The 20,085-nt window shown below is 32.4% G+C and overlaps 2 long non-coding RNA genes across 2 annotated transcripts; both read left to right on the forward strand.

Annotated features, from left to right (window-relative positions):
- The first annotated feature begins 6,099 nt into the window (after positions 1-6,099).
- LOC134252731 (uncharacterized) lies at positions 6,100-7,638 on the forward strand. Its single transcript, XR_009989012.1, has 3 exons — positions 6,100-6,212; positions 7,044-7,154; positions 7,511-7,638. It is a non-coding gene; the product is annotated as an uncharacterized LOC134252731 (long non-coding RNA).
- Positions 7,639-12,773: 5,135 nt separating this feature from the next.
- Positions 12,774-17,500, forward strand: LOC134252729 (uncharacterized). Its single transcript, XR_009989011.1, has 3 exons — positions 12,774-13,135; positions 14,317-14,484; positions 16,874-17,500. It is a non-coding gene; the product is annotated as an uncharacterized LOC134252729 (long non-coding RNA).
- Positions 17,501-20,085: the final 2,585 nt, after the last annotated feature.

Here is a 20,085-nt window from a genome sequence, read left to right on the forward strand (position 1 = left end):
GAAACAATTACCTCAGGTATATTAGCATGCTGTTTTGACAGAACATGTCAAACTCATTGTGAAGGACGCTTGCGGTTGGTGAGAATGACTGTACTTTATGATCTTTAGCTTGTGTCCTCTGATATAAACAAAAATTATTTCACAGTGTAATTGAAATTTTCAAAGGTCAAATATAATGAAATTGAAACAATTTAAATTTTTCAATTTTGTTTTAAATTGCTTTCTAAGGTAAAATAAGAACTATTATTGCATATTTAAGGATTGAAAACATAAGACCACATAATTTGAAATCTTTGAAAGGTCAAAAATTGTGACTTTTAATCAATTAAAATTTTTCAAAATATTGAAATGGTTCCTAAATGATACATCTGCATTTTAAAAGATCGATAACAACATATGGTGATTTTTGAAATTTCTCAAATGACAAATAGAATGCAATTTAAATGGTTTAAAATTTTCAAAAATTTGAATTGCTCCCAAATGTCGAATACTTCATTTGTATTTTGACGGATATAGAAGATCATACAACGTGTTTTGAAATATTTCAAAGGTCTAATAGAGTGAGTTTTAAACAATTTAAAAATTTCAAAAAATTTAAATTGCTTCTAAATGTAAAACCAAGTATTATATATGTATTGTGACAAATAGATAACAACATACAATGTGTTTTGAAACATCTCAGAGGTCAAATAAAGTGTGATTTAAACGATTTAAATTTTTCAAAAAATTTAAATTGATTCTAAATGTATAATCAAGTACTATATTTGTATTAAGACAGATGGAGAACATCATAAAATGTGTTTTGAAATCTCTCAAAGGTCAAATTGAGTGAGATTTAATCGATTTAAATTTTTCAAAAAATTTAAATCGCTTCCAAATGTAAAATTAAATACTATATCTGTGTTACGACAGAGGGAGATCAATATACAATGTGTTTTGCAATTTCTCAGAGGCCGAATAAAGCTAGATTTAAACGATTTAAATTTTTCAAAAAATTTAAATTTCATCCAAATGAAAATTCAAAGATGAAATTTGTATTTTGACAGATGGAGAACACCAAACAATGTGTTTTGAAATCTCTCAAAGGTCAAATTGAATGAGATTTAAACGATTTAAATTTTTTGAAAAATTTAAATTGCTTACAAATGTAACAAAATGTATACAAGTGTATTTTGGCAGATAAACAACATCAGACAATGTGTTTTGAAATCTGATATAGCGCTTGATATTACATTTAGAAGCAATTTAAATTTTTTGAAAAATTTAAATCGTTTAAATCTCACTCTATTTGATCTCTGAGATGTTTCAAAACACATTATATGATGTTCTCATCTGTCGCAATACATATATAGTACTTGATTTTACATTTGGAAGCAATTTAAATTTTTTGAAAAATTTAAATCGTTTAAATCTCACTCTATTTGACCTCTGGGAAGTTTCTAAACACATTGTATGATGTTCTCTATCTCTTGCAATACATATATAGTACTTGATATTACATTTGAAAGCAATTTAAATTTTTAAAAAAATTTAAATCGTTTAAATCTTACTTAATTTGACCTCTGAGAGGTTTCAAAACACATTGTATGATGTTCTCTATCTGTCACAATACATATATAGTACTTGATTTTACATTTGGAAGCAATTTAATTTTTTTGAAAAATTTGAATTTTTTAAATCCTACTTAATTTGACCTCTGAGAGATTTCAAAACACATTGTATGTTGTTTTCTATCTGTCACAATACATATATAGTACTTGATTTTACATATGGAAGCAATTTAAATTTTTTGAAAAATTTAAATCGTTTAAATCTCACTCTATTTGGCCTCTGGGAAGATTCTAAACACATTGTATGATGTTCTCTATTTTTTGCAATACATATATAGTACTTGATTTTACATTTGGAAGCAATTAAATATTTTGAAAAATTTAAATCGTTTCAATCTTACTTAATTTGACCTCTGAGAGGTTTCAAAACATATTGTATGATGTTCTGTATCTGTCACAATACATATATAGTACTTGATTTTACATTTGGAAGCAATTTGAATTTTTTGAAAAATTTAAATCGTTTAAATCTCTCTCTACTTGAACTCTGAGAGGTGTCAAAAAACGTTGTATGACGTTCTCTATCTCTTGCAATGCATATATAGTACTTGATTTTACATTGGGAAGCAATTTAAATTTCGTGAAAAATTTAAATCGTTTAAATCTTACTCAATTTGACCTCTGAGAGGTTTCAAAACATATTGTCTGATGTTCTTTATCTGTCACAATACATATATAGTATTTGATTTTACATTTGGAAGCAATTTAAATTTTTTGAAAAATTTAAATCGTTTAAATCTTACTTAATTTGACCTCTGAGAGGTTTCAAAACACATTATATGATGTTCTCTATCTGTTGCAATACACATATAGTACTTGATTTTACATTTGGAAGCAATTAAATTTTTTTGAAAAATTTTAATCGTTTAAATCTTACTTAATTTGACCTCTGAGAGGTTTCAAAACACATTGTATAATGTTCTCTATCTGTCACAATGCATATATAGTACTTGAATTTACATATGGAAGCAATTTAAATTTTTTGAAAATTTAAATCGTTTAAATCTCACTCTACTTGACCTCTGAGAGGTTTCAAAACACATTGTATGAAGTTCTCTATCTGTCACAATGCATATATAGTACTTGATTTTACATTTGGAAGCAATTTAAATTTTTTGAAAAATTTAAATCGTTTAAATCTTACTTAATTTGACCTCTGAGAGGTTTCATAACACATTGTGTGATGTTCTCTATCTGTCACAATACATAAATCGTAATTGATTTTACATTTGGAAGCAATTTAAATTTTTTGAAAAATTTAAATCGTGTAAATCTCACTCTATTTGACCTCTTAGAAGTTTCAAAACACACTGTATAATGTTCTCTATCTGTCGCAATACATATTTAGTATTTGATTTTACATTTGGAAGCAATTTAAATTTTTTGAAAAATTTAAATCGTTTAAATCTCACTCTATTTGACTTCTAAGAGGTTTCAAAACAAATTTTATGATGTTCTCTATCTGTTGCAATACATATGTAGTACTTGATTTTACATTTGAATTTAATTTTTTTGAAAATTTTAAATCGTTTAAATCTTACTTAATTTGACCTCTGAGAGGTTTCAAAACACATTGTATGATGTTTTTTATCTGTCACAATATATATGTAGTACATAATTTTACATTTGGAAGCAATTTAAATTATTAAAAAAAATTAAATCTTTTAAATCTCACTCTATTTGACCTCTGAGAGGTTTCAAACACATTGTATGATGCTCTCTATATCTCACAATACAAATATTGTACTTGATTTTAAATTTTGGAAGTAATTTAAATTTTTTGAAAATTTAAATCGTTTAAATCTCACTTTATTTAATATTTGAGCGATTTAAAAAACACATTGTTTGATGATTTCTATTCGTCAAAAAAATATACATGTAGCCCTCGATTTTTAAAAGAAATTAAATTGTTTAAGTGATAATTTATTTGACCTTAAAGAGATTTTGGAACATAAAGTTTTATGTTCTCCATCTGTCCAAATACAAATTTACACAAATCAACATCAATTACCTAAAAAACATTATTCTGAATGAAAATCCCAGTCAAAATCTTATCTCATTTCATCAAAAATTGGACGGAAGACCCACTCGTTGCTCGCAACGAGATCGTATTAGTTATTTTTTTTTTTCTTACCGATTTTGTGCACGCGATTTCTCGAAAACGGCCAAACAAAATCTTATGAAACTTTCAGGACTTATGGAACATTACTTGAACCTTATGCGTTTTTTTCCGTTTTGATGACGTCACTTCCGGTCTAGAGATATCGTCGATTTTCTGATTTTTAAGGGTCATTTTGTCCACAATTTTCCCGACAAACGGCTCTAGATAGAAACTTCAAACTTTGAGGTTAGGTAGAGCTAAGTTTGGAAAGGTGCATAAGGTATATCAAATTTACCGGAAATGCCGAACGTCGGCGCTCGCTATGGCCCGAAAATAGTCGTATCTTGAATTTCAAATTTTTTACACCTTTTCTACGATATTTTTTTACCTGAAAATATTTTGTTTACTGAACAAAAGAAGTGTAACATTCCAAGACCTTTCAAATGGTATCTCGACAAAAGGGCACGCCCCTAAATTTAGGGGCCTGAAGGGTTAAAAGGCATTTTATATCTCAAAATCTATAAAGAATTTTTAATACATCAAAGAAGCAAAGTTGTTCAAAATGTCAAGCTAAATGTATTGGCGTTGCAAAATTCGTCCGGCAATGTCACTTCCGGCCAAACCGGAAGTAGTCGGAAAACGCGAATTTTAGCCGTTCTCAACACGTTTTTAGGTAACAGATGTCTCTGGGACAATAAAAAATTATTTTTCCGTCGTCGTTACTTCCGGTCAAACCGGAAGTAGCAAGAAATGGCTCATTTTTGCATTAATTAACATAGCTTTAGAGGATTCAAGCTATTTTTAAGGCGTTATTTCTCACTTTTGTTAAAAATAAAATCTACTTCTGGTCAAACAGGACGGAAGACCTTTCTTTGCAACTTTTATTATTCTTTTTTTTCTTACCGATTTTGTGCACGCGATTTCTCAAAAACGTCTCGATGGATTTCCATGAAACTTTCAGGACTTATGGAACATTACTTGAACCTTATGCATTTTTTTCCGATTTGATGACGTCACTTCCGGTTTGGAGATATTGTCGATTTTATGATTTTTGAAGGGTCTGGTTGTCCGCAGACTTTCTCAATAATGGCTCAAGAAAGAAACATGAAACTTTCAGATATAATAGACCAAAGTCTGTAGATATGTATAACGTATTTCATTTTTATCGGAAGTGCCGCACGTCGGCGCTCGCTATGGCCCGAAAATAGACGTATCACGAATTTCAAAGTTTTTAACACTTTTTCGAAGATATCTTTTTACCTAGAAATATTTTGTTAAGACATATAGAACAAAAGAAGTGTAGAATTGCATGATCTTTCAAATGATATCCAAGAAAAAGGGCTGGCCCCTAAAACAAAGGATCCAGAGGGGCCAAAACGTTTTCTCTAATATCTCAAAAAGTGTTGACAATTTCTTATGCATCATAGAAGGAAAGTTGTTCAAAATAATAAATAGCAGAGGCAGAGATCATTTAAAGTCGTTAAAATACCGTCACTTCCGGTCAGGCCGGAAGTATTTGTAAATGGCTCGTTTTTTGCACACATAACCGTAAATGTCTATCAATCTCGATATCATCGTCTTCAGAATTAGACGGAAGACTTATTTGTTGCTTTGCAACAAGCTCGTCTAGTTAAGGTCTTTCGTCTTCAGCGGAAGACCTTCTTGTTATTCTTAGGTTTCTTTTCCACTATTTTTATTATTAAGGTCTTCCGACTTCCTTCGGAAGACCTTACTGTTTTTCTTATGTTTCCTATTATTATTATTTTTCCCTTTTCATAGTACACGTGATTTCTCCGAAACTACTGAACCGATTTCAAAGATTTTTTCAGGAATGATGCATTGTTGTAATATCTCCAGACCTTTTTTTCATTTTTTTGAAAATCACTTCCGGTCGCATTTTTTGTCCGATTTTCTTTTTTTAAGTTGTCATTTTGTCCAAGCATCTTCTTGTAAACCACTCAAGATTGAATCATGATATTTTCAGGGATTATAAAACATCTTATTGAGTTATGCATGACGTCTTTTAATTTCGCATCCGTCACTTCCGGTCGACACAGGAGGGGGTGTTTAATTTTAAGATTTTTTGAAAAATTTAACGGGATTGATTAAAGGCAAATAGAACATATATTTTTATTCACAATCCTCAACAAAAAGCATCCATCAGAAGTACTTCCGGTAAAAACAGGAAGTAGTCGAAAATTCAAAGTTTTTCCTTTGAATCAAAATGAATCAAATAAAACGATTGAATTTGAGTTTTTCAATTTTTTTCTGACTTGCTGACTGTGATGTCAGCCGGAAATAATGCCGGAATTGTCAAAAGTCGTCAAATGACGTCACTTCCGGTCAAAACGCGTAATTACTTTTGCCAGAGACATATAAGAGAGGGACCGCTAACTCATTTTCGCGCCAAATTATCTTCATGTTTTCGCAGCGCCCTCACCGGGAGGCATAGAAAGACTTCCGGTCGTATTAACTGCAGTGTTTTCATCGAAGACTTTGGGGTAAATATTGCTAATATATTGTATATTTTATTATTTATAGCCTGCACATCAATAATAATTTACATAAGGTGGATATGTATGATGTATTTTTGCAGCTATAAAGAGAAATTAAAAAGATAACACGTATAACATGAGACCATGCAGCATGATGTTTACATCTTGTCGTTGTCGGTACAACATTATTAATTCTGAATAAAAATGTTCTCTTGTTGAAAAGTTGCTCCTTTTATCTTCATAAACATTGTAGACTCAGGCCCTTAGGAACCAGTGAGCAAGGAGGAAAAATCAGCAAGTATACAGGCACGTTTCGTTTTAAAAAAAGGGGGGGGGTGTAAATGTAGGACAAGTTATCTGGGGAAAAAAACTTGAAGACAAGCAAATAAAAAGGGAAGGAAATTGTCAGAACAATCTGTAGAAAAATACTACTAGTTTTTTGTGTAGGAGGGGCCGGTTGGGGGCTTTTAGTGTATATTTTCAACAGTAAATGGGTACACTGTATATGTTGTGCCCCCCCCCCCTTCCCCCATCAATATAATACTGGTATGTGATATTCGAACATTAGAAACTACCTTTGCTTTAATGTTTCCCTTAAATAAATATTATTTAAATCTCATATGTTTTTCTTTTCCTTTTTTATTTGCTCAACAGAGATTTGTCCCAAAAACTGAAATTCCTTCCCACAAAAGGGGCCTGAGAGTTTCTCAACATTTTAAAGACTTGATCATAGTATTGAGATGTATTATTTACTTTTTTGTATATCCAAGAATGTATAATAAGGATGTTAAATTTTTACATCATGTAAAGATGAACACTTGTTCATGTAATCTCCAGGTATGTCAGACATCACTCTTCTCAACAACAGACACAGATTGCAAGCAGAGGAAATGAAGAATGCATAAATTTTTATGGGTGAATTTATCCTGACCACCATAAATCTATTAAGTAAGTGGCAATTTTTACTCATTTATATCACAATAATTTGTTTAAAATGTATCATTTTGCTTCACATGACTGTAAATGTGTTATTTACATCAAAATTTGCATTAGGATAAATACCGAATACATGTATTACCTTGATTTATAGAGTGATAATCTTATATGTTCTTTGTGAGGGGATGCTCCGCCTTGCGGTGTCCTTGTTTCATGGGGATTGTTGATCTTTTTTTTTACTGCTTTTGTAGTTTTTTTTTTTTAAATATACACAATAAGGTACAGTTATTATCCCAGGTTTTACAGGTATATTTCATGGGGCTATTAAATTCTTTTCTTCATTGATTTTGTCTTTTTCATATTTTCAGAGTAACAGTACCTCTCTTGATTGATTCTACAAGATTCTGAAGTTTTTTTCCCAAAAGACCTTGACCTGCTTCATAAGGGTGTTTTAAGTGAGATCTAAGGATGAATAAGACAACAAATAGTTATTCAGTAAGCTGTAAAGCTTAAAATTGTGTTGCTGCATAAAATATAGCTGCGCTCAAAACGGCACTGAAACAAACATTGACATGTTGTATGGTTTTTCAACAATACTGCAAATGAATAAGAAATAATATCTGAAACTTTTTTGTTTTTTCTGAGCCATCTCTCTCCATGGTATTTGTAAAAAAAAAGAATTAAGACCTCCAAGAATATCATTAATGAGTATTCTTTCCAAACATTTTCCCACTCCTTGGACTGTAAAAAATGTGTGATGAACATTTCAAATTTCTATGTGATGCATACATGTATAAACTAAAATATACTACATGTACATGTACTGGGCCTAAATGTATGACAATAAATCTAACTTAAAATTAGCCAATGCATATTTTTGTATTTTTTGAACACCTAGTTTTTAGGCTCAAGTGAGCTTTTCTAATGACATATTGTCTGTTGTATGTCCTACTAAAATTCTCAAGTACCTTTGGGTTAATTTAAACAAACTGGTACAAAGCATCCCTGGTTGAAGGGGAGTTTGAATTGTTAAAATGAAGGGCCAAGTTCCCTACAAAGGGAGATGTTCAAGAAGAGACAAAAATAGGGTGGGGTCTTGAAAAAAAATCACGAACCACTGGGCCAGAAAGTAAAAACTGTGGAAGCATCTTGGGATTAGTGTAGATTCTAAATTGTTCAAATCATGACCCCCCCCCCCCCCCCCCCCCCCAGTTGGACCGGGCCACACTAAGGAATCAAAGTTTTACATAGAAATATATAGGAAAAAAAACTTTAAAAATCTTCTTCTCAAGTTGAAGAACCACTGGACCAGAAAACCTGAAACCTATGTGGAAGCATCCTAAGGTAGTGCAAATTCTATATTATTTAATCATGACCCCTGAAGGTAGTGCAGGGTCACAATAAGGAAGCCAAGTTATACATAGAATGTAATATAAAAGGAAAAATTCTTTTTCTTAAGAACCACAGCCAGAAAAACTTGCGTTAAAGCATCTGGAGTAGTGTAGATTCTAAATTGTTCAATTTATGACCCCAGGGGTAGAATGGGGCCATGATTTAGAATCCAAGTTTTACATGGAAATATATAGGAAAAAACTTTAAAATTTCTCAGGAACCACCGGGTCCACAGGTGCTTGACGACAGGAACCCCCCCCCCCCTTTCGATATAGACCTCTGGGCTTTTTCGACTTTTTTCTCATAAATAATCTTTCACTGACATATTTGTGATAAGATCTATACCAACGTTAACAAATTGAAAAATTACCTAAAACAAATGTTCTATAAATCTACCCTACATTCTTTATATAAAAATCAACTATAGAGAGTGGTTAGAAATTTTGTTATAAAATGTTGGTTTAAGCAAATTTTCTGAATTGATAGGATAGATTATATCACAAATGTGTCATCCATATATATTAAATTTATGTGAAAATATTCTAATAGGCCTGAGGGTCTATATTAGGGGGTGGGGGGGGGTGGTCCTGTCCTCAAGCACTTGTGGCTGGGTCAGGAAAGCTGAAACATGTGAAAGCATCATGGGGTAGTGTATATTTTATTTTTTTTAAATTTATATGTAAAAATTAGCACTAGTCTAGTACTTAAACATTGTTTTAAAAACCAGTAAATCATACAATGTATGAGTTGCTGGACTAGATTCATGTTACAACATTAGTCTGGTTTCAGGATGGTGTATTTTTAACTGTATTTTGTTTTGTTTTTTAATGCCAAAATAATGTAGATATGTAGTTAAAAAAAATCAAAAATATAATGATATAGATTTATTTTTCTATACAGCAATATAATACACTAAAAAACATTAATTTCAGCCTTTTTGAAAAATAATTATTTAATGAAAGTCTAAAAACAAACAACATACTGTCATACACCAACCTGAAACCTAACACAGCTGTAACACCTATGTATGTATTAAAAACCAAGTAATTAATACACGCAACTGCAAAATCAACATTACAAACAAATGAGCTCGTCATAATTGGTCTCATCCTACACTATAAAATACATTCTATAATGTATTTTTATTGTTATAGTTTTTAAAAGACAGACTGAACAAATGCAACTCGAGACATGGGTTAGATGGATTTCATCTATTTACTGTATTTAAATTTGTTCTCAATTCTTTGTCGTCATACACATGATACAAACGAAAGTATCTAATCCTCCTACGATTAATGCCACAAGTAAATTTTGCATAAAATTGAAGTTTTAGCGATGTTTTCTACCCATTCTTATGATGAAACGCCATACTGTTTATAGTTTCTATGCCTCCCGGTGAGGGCGCTGCGAAAATCGGAAGATGATTTTCCATTCGGAACTCGAATTTTTGAAACGTCATGAAAAATCTAGAGTGCTCCGAAAGAGTCAGCGGTCCCTCTCTTATTAAACGGAGGCTGTATGACAGCCTCCGGTTATTGGGATTGTCTTGCCCATGGAATGTAAACAGGAAAGATTTCTCAAGCACCATCTATCGGTGGAATTGTTTTCATTACCTTGAGAATTCTATTTTTAGAGCGACTCTGAGTAACACCGACCGCAAGGATAGGCATAGTCTAAAACAAAGATAGCGTCACATACAAGTATAAACAAACAGTTTGAATTTTTCTAAATAAACAGGATTTGTCTAATATTTTTAAAATGACGTGTATATAAATACATTTCCTACGGATTATGTAAAAAAAATGTGATTTACTGTTAAGTTTTAATCAGACAGAATATTAGGAGATTCTGTTCCAACAGTCGATGATAAAGCGCGTTTTCCAATATGCCGAGCCTTTTTCCACCGATTCTCACACCAAAACAAGAACGAGAAGAAATGAAGTGGCGGATCTAGAGGGAGTTTTTTTTTGGGGGGGGGGGTTAACATCCGCAGAAAGTGATCGAGGAACCCCACTTATCACTTGCTTCTTTTATTAAAGTAAAAACTATCTCTAGATATATAAGTTTAAACTTTAGTTTTATATTTAATTGTAAAAAACTTCCACCAGAATTCGTCTGTATCAAACTAAGTGTGGAGACGCAGATGTACCTGTATTATGTATTGAAGAAAATCCTGCAATGCCGCATGCAAATGTTTTATGTCGCAGATATATGTTTTAATAATAGATCAGACATTTCAGTTTTAATGGAATTTTTTGTGCTTGATTGCTGTTTGTATTCTCATTTTCACTCCTTTTATTCTTGAAAGGGCCGATTGGTTTGCGGCCGATTTTTGACGCTTGCATCAATAGGTTTCATGGAGTTTTTGTTAATCTGACAAGGATCGGTGAATAAACAAATGCATAGTATTTTTATCTGTAGGAATATTAAAAGTCTAGTTTTGAATTCTTTATTTGTAATTATGTATAATTTTAGGAAACACATGAAAACAGATTTACACTTTCTACAAGCGGTTTGAGTGTTTGGGGGTACCCTCAATTAGATAAGAGAGAAACAAACGGCAACTCTGATATTGAGATCAAAATGCATTTGTAACTTTTGACCTTTGGGTACAACCCAAATCTTGGTTCATAGGATTTACATGATTTATCACATTATATGATTTATCCTAATTAATTAAAAATTACATCTTCTGAAATAAGTTGTCTTATTGCCATATCGTTGATCTTTATTTGCAATGATACTTTTGTTTTACCTCTTTCACTTCTCAAACTTTAATTATTTTTTTATATACAATATTACATGTATTTCTAATCATTGGTATTTATGTCAACTTTTTTTAACATACATCATTGGAGAACTGATTGTTTGAACAGAGTTACTGAAAAGCAGAAACCATAGTTATATATTTATTACTTTTCTCTACGTAATTTGTAATCAGGTCCCATTGTTAATGATTGTTTTAAACAGACAAACTGAAAAAGACAACCATTTCCACTGGTATAAGAGTAAAGAAAGACATTTTTGGGTTAAATCTGTCATATGATAAAATACAACATTTAATAATTCCAGAAATATTGGTTGTCAAATCTGTCAAGATATATCTCACTTTTGATCTCAGTCTCACTTTTCCACTATATATTCCTTAAGTGAGACTGGGATAAAAAGTTATCCCGTCTAAGTTTTATGTCAACCAGGCCTAGTCAATTACTGTTTCTTACGTTGAAAGGTTTAATATTGAAATTATCTCATCTAAATAACAGTGAACTTTAATCATTACAAAGTTGAAATTAGAATATCCCAAAAACCTCATAAATATTGGAGTATCCGTTGAAAAAATTTTGAATTGAAAAAAAAAAAAAAAATAATTCTCAAAACATTCTTTACAGCTATGTATGATATATATATTTCTTATGTGTTCTCTCATACATGAAGCCTCCGTTTAACAGTACTTTCAGTACTTTGATATGTCTCTGCTTTTGCACCGAGAATAGTTTGGCAAGAAATATACAACAAAAGTTGTGCGTTATTATGAGAGCTTTCATATAAGATTAAGGAAAAGGGGCTGGCCCCTTTAGTTAGACAAGGGGTAAATAGATCATAAACGTTTTTTTTTTTCTGAGAGCTAAAAATATTAATTTTTTAATGGTAACAGTTATACTATGAAAAATTTTATCAGAAATCATTTCGAATTGATGAAAAACCCTGTCATTTGGTATAAAGATAAACAAACTCCAAACTATATTTGTTTTTTATAAAACAAATATGTGGGAAACCTTACATGGACAAGTTGTCTAGCTACTGTAGCCAGCCAAGCCTTTACTGTGCCACTAACGCACAGTTTTAGCAGGGACCTATATACTAACATAGGTCCCTGGTTTTAGTTGATGCATCAGTAAGATATAGTGTTGATTCGGTGTTTCTCTGTTTTCTTTTTATGCAAGTAATTTAAAATGTGATGTATGTACACAACAAAAGGTGAAATCAAAATGGGTTTTTTCTGCATTTGTATAGGTGTAAACAACGCGCGGCATTGTGGGAAACGGGAAGGTACTAAAGACTTGATATGCTAAAATCCTGATTTGACCTGATTAAAAATTGTCAGTAATATTCCAAACAAATGAATTCTTGTATAACATAATGCATCATAGTCAAAGGTCTTTAAAATAAGACATTTTAAGTACTCAATATTATCATTTAATTTAAAATAAAAACATCGTTTAATTTCAGGTCTTTAGTACATCCGGGTTTCAGTGTGTCCCATCGAAATCGGCAAATCGGACACATGTTGATCATGTTTACAAAGTGAAGTTGAGGATTTTCTCACCATACAAGCCGTATGTAAACATGCACGGACATTTTATCTGCAGCTCAAAGTACTCTATCAATCCTCTGGAGCATTATTCTAAGCAAAATTATCCGATTTATATATTCTTGTGTGAATTGTTTACGAGGAAATTCCGACTGTCACAGTAATAAACAAGGATGAACACTCTTGACTCTGTTTCGGATTCCCCAGTGATAATTGTATCGAATGATTAAAGAGCTGACGGTTACATTTTAATTTATGATTGGCGTGGACCATGGGAATGAATTCGAAGGTAAGATTTTTGTTTACCTAAAATTTACATTATATTACTATGGCAGCTTAGAGCATTTATCAGCTGTCGATATTTTTAGAAATACACAGACACAGCGATATATTAACTGTTTTACAGTTCAGACGCTCTCAGTTAGCCTTTTAAAATCCCCACAGCTTTAAATTTTATTTAAATATGTGTGAGCATGTAATTTCAACAAGACTTGCTTTCCACATGTTCAAAACAAAATGTTTTTCAACTAATAATATGTTGACGGGTGTGATGTTAGGGTACGATAAGCATGGTAAGGGCAGATACTTATTCACTTTTAATTTAGATCAGGCTTGTCAAACCGCACTAGACATTTGGTGCATCGATGCATGTTCACATGGACTGAGTTCAATTCAAATTATTTTAATTCGAATTAATTTACTGCGCATTAAATTACTATGCATTAGCTCCTTGTGAACACTAACATGACTAAGGTAAGCTAATTCCAATTAAATTTTGAGGCATGTGAAATGGCAAAATTAAGTCAAATGCTACATGTTGGTGGTCAGCTTTAAGTACTTGTGCTATTTTTGAGTGAAAAACTAAGGAAAATATAGTGTTAATCACTAAAATGTGAAAACAGACACTGTGACATTATGTCAAATACATCTGTTTATGCCTAAGATGACATGATTTGTAAATAATGTCATAAAAGCCTAACTGAAGCCTGCATGACTGTCAAAGTAAAATTTTTATTCGATTTGGTTACTTTGCATTATAATTAGCTGTCATGTGAACACAGTTTGATTCGCATTAGTTTGATTTGCATTTAATTTAGTTTACTTCTCAATAATTTACTGCGAATTAAACTCTCCGTCTGAACAGGGCACTAGACTCTAAAGTCACATGACGTCGTAGTGTAAGTTTGGCCTACAATACCACTTTAAAGCTTGAATGTAGCTCAAAGAAGCAAAGCACTGTGGGTCCAGTTACTGCAGAAAAAAATTTAGTATAATTTATTGACAAAAAAATTGCACACAATATAATATTGCTCAGTTAATTAAATCAATATTTTATGTCATATGTATGTTTCTTAGTTAAATTGCAAAAGAAATTTGTAAAAAAAAAAATGTAATAGTAAAGTTTGCTTTTTTTGTGATAAGGCTGCAGAAATGGTTTGTTTGTTAATTAGTCTATTGAAAATTTTTCAGTCATTTTATGATGCCACCACTTGGGATAGTAAGCTGCAAATATAGACTTCAGCACTTATTGCCTTTGAGAAGTAAGGGATCCTTTTCGTGCCAACACCCACACCTACTGTGACACAGAATCTTGGTTTATACAGTCTCTTTGGAGTAACCTGTCTCTAGCATTTAGCAGTAAGTATCAGCTTCTTATTGATACTTTGATTGATAATGTTATCATGAGAATCTCACTCATTGACTCATTTAATATATTCTGGTGAATAGCTTCAATATGGACCTTTACTTGGAACTCAGGGTCATTATCCTAACATCTACTGTGAGGTTTTTAGGATCTAATTCACTACAAATGTTGGGTGCATGGTTAGGGAACATGACTGCGTACATGTTTTTGTCTTAGGTTTGATGCAGTGAATTAAAATCAAGCCCAGCTTCATGATTATACATAGCGATTACCCTACCACTAGGCTACCATAACAGACAATAATGTATTTGGGTTATATAGTAAAAAACGATTAGGCAAACACTTATAATGAAAAGAAGCTTATCGAAAATTGAATTTTATTCCCAGTCTTTTTAAAATATATATGGAAAACTAAATGGTGTCCTGATAAGGCAATTTGTTAAAGTGTGTGTTAGGAACAATGTGCTAACACAGTGTTCTCAACACTGTTAGGCTAAGGCAACTTAGAACAACATGCAGTTGTGCTGATGCTCAACATGCTGCCATGCTAAGGCCATTCCAAGTTTTTTCTATGTTTAGCGTCCGTGTGCGCCTTGGTTTTTGACACCCCATGTTAGAAAAAACACACAACATCAGGAGTCCTGAAATTGATTAATTTAGGCAAAATTGTTGAATTTGTCAATTTCTCCAGATAATTCTGTACAGTAAGTTATATTTGGTGTATTGTAAGCATTTATTCCCTTGTTTTTGCTTAAGAATAGACATTTCTTCTATTAAAGTAGTTTAATTAGATCAAATCATTGAAAATCATTTTAATCCTGTGTTTTATGTTTTGGCTTCAGTGTTGTTGTTATTTTTGCGAATAGATTGGTAGGTTTTTGAAAGATGGGTGGACGCTAAACAGAGAAAAAACTTGGAATGGCCTAATACAACTTTACACAATCTATTAGGCCAAAATAAAAAATACTCCTGTTTCCTGTCACCCGACCTACCCTACATTTTACCCTCCGACCCTAAAAGTTTTTATTACATTTTCATTTTTTGGATAACTATTTTTCTAAAATACTGAAGTTGACCAAAGATATTTACAGAATTAATACATCACAAGTTTACAGGTTACCTTTACTTTATAAATCTTGATTAACAAACTTGCTTTGAAACTGTTAACATATCATTTTCTTGTTATTACAGTTATTACATGCTATATGTTCTGCATTCATTAAATTTTGAAAATAAAATTTTTTCTCAAAATAAAATTTTTTCCCTACCTACCGACCCTAATTTTTTTGGTCAGGGGAAAGGAAACAAGAGTATATTTTATTTTGGCCTTTTGTGTAAGCTTGACGGCGTAGTGTAAACAGCCTGCTGAAACTTTGTTACAAACGCACTAAGTACATTGTCACCGTGTTGTCATAAGCACACTAGCCCATTCTCATAAGCGTGATAGTACATTTTTACTTCACGCTAGCATGTAAGTGTCTTAAACAATTAGCATGCTGTCATAAACTTAGTAGCATGGTGTTTTAAATGAGCTAGAGCAGCATTGTTACTTTGCGCTAGCTCATTGTTCCTTATGCGATGCTGTTTTGTCACTTGATTAGTGCATTGTTCCTAATGTGCTGTAACACCTTTATGAATGGCCTTATCCTGACACCTAAAAAATCATAACCAGATACCATCTTTCTGACTGATTAGTCGGTTAACAACTGTTAACCATTACCATTCCTAATAAATTTTGACATGAACAAGTTACGTACATACCCTTTATTTGAAATCATGAAAAACTAATATGTTATTTATTACATCCTCAAATAACTGCCTGTAAACCTAAATTTATAAATGATTATAGAGTAGTTTTACAAATAATACACATGCAGAAACGTGACAGTATACATTTATTGACTGAGTTCAAGGGCAACATGTGTTTTGTCGGACCAAAGAACCAAACTGTCTGCCCGAGGCCGTTAGGCCGAAGGCAGACAGTTTGGTTCGAGGGTCTGACAAAACGCATTTCGCCCGAGAACTCTGTCAATAAATGTTTTGTTATATACCTTTCATTTTATTATATATTTTTTGACATACATGTATTTTGTACTATATTCCGTAATGTAACATTAGATCTGTCATTGTTTAAAACCAAAGAATGAAAATGAGATTAAGCTCCGCCCACTCTGTGACGTAAGCAGTTCAACATCTCTCCGAGTGGTCCAACATCGATTTTTTTATGCCCGCTCAGCAAAACATTAAAAATGTTAGACTTTTTTCTGTATAGATTTGTATAGGAACAATTTTTTAAAGGTATAACAATATCTTATAACTAAGTTTGATGGTTTATCTTATCTGATAAGTTGTACTTTTAAAAAAATCAATTTCTTTTGATAGGTGTGACTGTCATCTGAGTACTGAAATTTGATGCCAAGCATGATCATGATTTGCCAGAAGAGCCTCTTTTGGGAGATGACAAAAAATAAACAGCAGAATGAAATTGAAACAATCAACTGAATCAAGTCTCAGTTGAAGAAGATGATTTTAAATATATCATATTTAAATTTTGATTTGAGAAACAGACATAAATCCAAAAATATGATTATATCAATTGCTTTCAGTTTTTCAAGATAAATAAATTTTGTTGCAAAATCTAATATGTTTAATTTGGAATAAATGTTCTTTTAAATATTTGTCAGATCTTGCATGTTTACATCTGTATTGAGGTCTTCCGCTTCCAAGGGAAGACATACCAATTCTAATGGTAAAGATGATAGAGGTCTGTCTTCAGTGGCAATATATAAGATCTAATATGTGTATTTTTACAGTATAATTGAAGGAACATTGCTATCTTGGCATAAACAACTAAAGCATTAACAAATGTGCATGATTCAGAACAAAGGACATGTTATTTCAAACACAAGATCAAAGAGATGTCCAGTCACATTTCAAAGTCAACAAAGCACAAAATCTGTTTACAGTTTAGCTCATATGAGCTAAAGCTGTAGTAAAATTTTGAAAATTCACCCATTATCATCCTTATCTTAAATTCTTCAGAATTTCATTTCCTTCTCAGAACAACTGGACAAAGTTAAGTTAAACTTGGCACAGAGCATTCTTTAGTGTAGATTTCTGTGATTTAGTGATTTTCATAGGGTCACATTGACCAGCATTTTTCTCAAAATTGCTTTTAGACAGAAAAACATAATTTCAGTGATGATAGAGCTACATGTGCTGATGTGACACATACCTCTCTCTTTCTCCGGAAGTGCAGCACGTCGGCGCTCGCTATGGCTTGTAAAAAATCCCATCGGGGATTTAGAAAATGTTCACACCTTTTCTGCAATATCTTTTTACATGTTAATATTTTGTAAAGACATTAAGAACAAAAGTTGTGAAGAATATCACGATCTTTCAAAGGATATCAACTATAAAGGGCTTGCCTCTATAATTAAGGACTTAGAGGGACCAAAATTTTTTCCTTAATATCTGAAAAAAAATTTGAATTTGTAATACGTCAAAGAAGCAAAGTTGTTCAAAATGTCAAGCTTAATCTATTGAATTCGTCAAAATGCGTCTGGTGACGTCGCTTCCGGTCAAACCGAAAGTCATCAGAAAGTGCATATTTTTGTCATTCTTGACAAGGTTTTGGGTAACATATATCACTGAAGGCATTAAACTTAATTTTTTGTCAATTCACATCACTTTTGGTCAAATCAGAAGTAGCCAAAAAAGCTTATTTTGAAGGTTTTGACTCAAAATTGAAATTATAAAGTCACTGGAGACAACTTAGCTCATTGCTTTCTTTTTGTTGACGTCACTTCCGGTCAAAACAGGACGGAAGACCTACTTGTTGCTTTGCAACGAGCTTTGCTCTATTTATTATTGTTTTTTTTTCTTACCGATTTTGTACGCACAATTTCTCGAAAACGGCTCGATCGATTTTTATGAAACTTTTAGGTCTGATAGAACATAAAAAAATCTAGATATATATTTTTTTATTTTGATGACGTCACTTCCGGTTCGGAGTTTTCTGCGATTTAGTGATTTTTAGAGGGTCACTTTGTCCGGCAGTTTTCTCAAAAAGCACTTAACACAGAAGCTTGAAATTTTTAGTGATGATAGAGCAACTTTTGAAGAAGTGCACTAAGTATATCACAACTACCGGAAGTACGAAGCGCCGACGCTCGCTATGGCCCGAAAATAGTCCTATCAAGAATTTCAAAATTTTAAGCACTTTTTCAACGATAATTTTTTACCTAGAAATATTTTGTTAAAGCATGTAGAACAAAAAAGGTGTAGAATTTCAAGATCTTTCAGATGATATCTCGAAAAAAGGGCTGTCCCCTTAAATCAGGGCCTGAAGGGGCCGAAAGTTTTTCCTTTATATCTCAAAAAGTATTGAGAATTTGTGATACGTCAAAGAAGCAAAATTGTTCAAAATGTCCAGCTTAATCTATTGAAGTTGTCAAAATACGTCCGGCGTCGTCACTTTCGGTCAAACCGGAAGTAGTAGGAAAACACGTATTTTTGCCGTTCTTGACAAGTTTTCTGGTAACATATGTCTCTGGGGGCATTATAATAAATTTTCCGTCCGTCGTCGTCACTTCCGGTCAAACCGGAAGTAACAGAAAATGGCTTATTTTTGCAATAATTAACATGGATTTAGAGGAATCAAACCATTTTTGGACGTTATTTCCCATTTCTGTTAAAAATGAAAGCCACTTCCGGTCAAACATGACGGAAGACCTACTCGTTGCTTTGCAACGAGCTTTGCTCTAGTTAAGGTCTTCCGTCTTCAGCGGAAGACCTTCTTGTTATTCTTAGGTTTCTTTTCCACTTTTATTATTCTTTTTTTTCTTACCGATTTTGTGCACGCGATTTCTCAAAAAGGGCTCGATGGATTTCCATGAAACTTTCAGGACTTATGTTACATTACTTGAACCTTATGCATTTTTTTTCCGATTTGATGACGTCACTTCCGGTTTGGAGATATTGCCGATTTCATGATTTTTGAAGAGTCAGTTTGTCCGCAGACTTTCTCAATAATGGCTCAAGATAGAAACATGAAACTTTCAGGTATGATAGACCAAAGTCTGTAGATATGTATAACGTTTTTCATTTTAATCGGAAGTGCCGCACGTCGGCGCTCGCTATGGCCCAAAAATAGACGTATCACGAATTTCAAAATTTGTAACACTTTTTCGTAGATATCTTTTTACCTAGAAATATTTTGTTAAGACATATAGAGCAAAAGAAGTGTAGTATTTCAAGATCTTTCAAATGATATCTCGAAAAAAGGGCTGGCCCCTAAAATAAGGGGCCTAGAGGGGCCAAAACATTTTTCTTTATATCTCAAAATCTATAAAGAATTTGTAATACGTCAAAAGAGCAAAGTTGTGCAAAAGGTCAAGCTTAGTCTATTGGCGTCGTCAAAATTTGTCCGTCGATGTCACTTCCGGCCAAACCGGAAGTAGTCTGAAAATACGTATTTTTGCCGTTCATTACAAGTTTTGGGGTAACATATGTCTCTGGGGGCATAAAAATTAATTTTCTGTCCGCCGTCGTCACTTCCGGTGAGACCGGAAGTAGCTAAATATGGCTTATTT

The sequence above is a fragment of the Saccostrea cucullata genome, unplaced genomic scaffold, assembly GCF_032062105.1.
Source record: "Saccostrea cucullata isolate Sc308-1 unplaced genomic scaffold, CSIRO_AGI_Scuc_v1 ctg1508, whole genome shotgun sequence".
Lineage (NCBI taxonomy): Eukaryota > Metazoa > Mollusca > Bivalvia > Ostreida > Ostreidae > Saccostrea > Saccostrea cuccullata.